Genomic DNA, 2,895 nt, shown 5'->3' on the forward strand with positions numbered 1-2,895 from the left:
GTGTGGGGGAGAGAGGGTGGGTGAGGGTATGGTGTGGGTGTGTGGGTGAGGGTGTGGGTGGATGTGGGGTTTGTGGGTATGTGAGGTGTGCCTTGATCCCTGGCTGAGATATTATGTTTCTTTCTGGCTGTAGATTGTCTGAACTGTGTCCAGGCTGACACTAAGACTTTTCTGGGAATGGTGCTGGGGAATCTAATTGCCACAGTTCTGATCGCAGTCGCTGTTTACTGTGTGTTCGCTCCCGGGAAAACAAAGCTGCACCGAGGTAGGAACTGGATTCCCCCCTCCCCACCGCCAGGGCGATCTTGTTGGGGAGGTTGGGGTGTATCTTTGTTGGCGGGGTGCGGAAGGAAGGGTAGGAAATAAAGGGAGCCGGTGTGGGGGTTTAGGGGTTGGAGGGGGTGGACAGTTTGTGGGTTGGAAAGGGAAGGGGGAGAGGGGCCGGGGTGTGTGTTGCCTCCTTTGGGACCTCTGATTGCTCCCGGAATCTGGGAATCTGTGCCCCTTGTACAGAATCCTGCTGTCTGAGGCTGCAGGGTTCATGCAGCATTCAGTGGTCGGTGAGATTGTATTATAGTGCTTGTGCTGCATTATCTCTGACATGTGTTGGGATGGCCTGAGATGGGGAAAAGCGCTATCGAAACGCAGGTTTTGCATTTCTGACCTTTGGCTTTTCCTATGTCCCCACAGCCTCAGATCGCCAGGCCCTGGTCCGGAGTGATGAGATTGGTGCTGTTTATTCCGTAAGTGATCGATGAGGGTAGAGCAGTGGATGTTGTCTACATGGATTTTAGTAAGGCTTTCCACAAGGTCCCTCATGGTAGATTAAAATGCAGGGGATCCACGGTGACTTGGCTGCATGGATTCAGTATTGATTTGCTCATAGAAGACAGAGGGTAATGGTGGAAGGGTGGCTTTCAGGCTGGAGGTCCGTGACTATTGGAGTTCCACAGGGATCTGTACTGAGACCCTCTGCTGTTTGTGTTATATATAAATGACTTGGATGAAAATGTAAATGGGTGGGTTAGTAAGTTTGCAGATTATACAATGATTGGTGGAGTTATGGATAGCGTAGAAGGTTGTCAAAGGATACAGCAGAATATAGATCAGTTGCAGATATGGGCAGAGAAATGGCAGATGGAGTTTAATCTGGGGAAGTGTGAGGTACTGCATTTTGGGAGATCAAATTGCGTTCAGAATTGAAATGTCTAATACTAGGGGGCATGCATTTAAAGTGAGAGGGAGAAAGTTCAAAGAGGACGTGAGGGGCAAGTTTTTTTTAAAACGCAGAGAGTGGTAGGAGTCTGGAATGCACTGCCAGGGGTGGTGGTGGAAGCAGATACAATAGGGATGTTTAAGGCTTTTAGATAAGCACATTGGTATGCTAGGAATGGAGGGATATGGACAAGGGCAGGCAGAAAGGATTAGTTTAATTTAGCATCACGTTTGGCACAACATCATGGGCTGAAGGGCCCGTTCCTCTGCTGTACAGTTTTATGTTCTATGTTCTAGGGGAATCATCCTGACTCTGAACTCAGGCGAATCAAGATGGAAAGTCCCAAGCTCCAACGGGCAGTGGGCTGTGGTCCGCATTCCATGAGGTTTGGGGGATTCTGATCAAAACTGAAACTGCTCTCACCCAATGAGGCTTCATTTCAGGGGAAAAACACTGAGGTCAACTCCAAGTGAGAGAGGAAGCAGGTTGGGTGTAGAGGTGGGGGTTGTGGAAAGGAGGGGTAGGCCAGATGGAAAATCAGGTTGGGGGAGGAGTAGGAGGATGGAGGAAGTGGAATGAGGGTGACGATGGGGATAGGGGATTGGGAGTGGGCAGTCATGGATGGGGAATGAGGAGGGGTGGGTGGGGGTGTGGGGAAAGAGAGGTGGAGGGTGATGGGGGTACCCCTGGGGTGAGGGTGAACCTTGCAGTGAGTCGGGTTGTCCAGTGACAACAGGAGAGAGACCTCAGTGGGTCAACTGCAGGGATGGGTCAGTTGGATCATGCAGGGTTTGTAATGCCAGGATTTTCAATTTCCTTCCTTTTTTGTTCCAGGGAATTGAACAGTCAGGCCGACAGGAATACAGTGATTTGGAATTCAGGAACAAGAAATGAATCCACTCCCACCTGGGTCAGAGAGACAGCTCCATGACAACTTCCTATTCAAACCTCACAGCAACTGGAAAAGCTGACTGAGCCCGGGGCAGTTGGGGGGGGGGGGGTGGGGGATAGTGGGGGGAAGGGGGGCTAGGGGGGGGAAGGGGGGTGTGGGGGGATAGGGGGGGGAAAGGGGGGGGGCAAGGGGATGAAGGGAAGGGCAGGAGGGGAGGGGAGGTGGTTTATGTTCCGAAGCTGTTTGGACCTCCTGGAAATCCCATGTTGGTCTCCGAGAGGGTGGTTTCTCTGAGATCAACTGGATTTTGGGATCAAGGAGCAGGGTCAAGGATCCTTGTAGTGGTCATATCTATGTCATCCCAGGTGCCCCCTCTCCCCCAGCTCTGCCCCAGTCACTCTCTGAGGGTCTGACCCCCAGCTGTGAGCTACTTCTGGGGCCAGGAGAAGCCAAAGAGCAGCTGGAACATGTCAACATTCAGTTTTCTGCTCTTGCCCCAGCTCTTCCCAACATTTCAGCAGCCAATTGCCTGGCCGCATGGAGATTCAGCGAAAGATCCCAGCTCACTGTATCACTGGGATTGGGTGTCCCAGGTCCTTGTGAAATAACCCCCAGGCCCAGGGGCACATGAGGAACAGAGAGAGGGAGAGAAAGTGGTGGGTAAACAGGACTCTCTCTCTCTCTCTCTATCTCTCTCTCTCTCTCTCTCTCTCGCTTTCTCTCTCTATCTCTCTGTCTCTCCATTTCTAGTGCTCTAGTTATCTCGGATCTTTCGCTGAATCTCCAT

The 2,895-nt window shown here is 51.7% G+C and overlaps 1 protein-coding gene and 1 long non-coding RNA gene across 2 annotated transcripts in view; both read left to right on the plus strand.

Moving 5' to 3' along the window:
* LOC109922584 (T-cell surface glycoprotein CD3 delta chain-like) overlaps positions 1-2,895 on the plus strand; it is a 64,402-nt gene that overhangs the window by 34,522 nt on the left and 26,985 nt on the right. The window lies entirely within an intron of this gene.
* LOC109926251 lies at positions 141-2,194 on the plus strand. The gene is made up of 3 exons (XR_007265367.1): positions 141-265; positions 691-743; positions 2,051-2,194. It is a non-coding gene; the product is annotated as an uncharacterized LOC109926251 (long non-coding RNA).

Source organism: Rhincodon typus, chromosome 32 (assembly GCF_021869965.1).
Source record: "Rhincodon typus isolate 14 chromosome 32, sRhiTyp1.1, whole genome shotgun sequence".
Lineage (NCBI taxonomy): Eukaryota > Metazoa > Chordata > Chondrichthyes > Orectolobiformes > Rhincodontidae > Rhincodon > Rhincodon typus.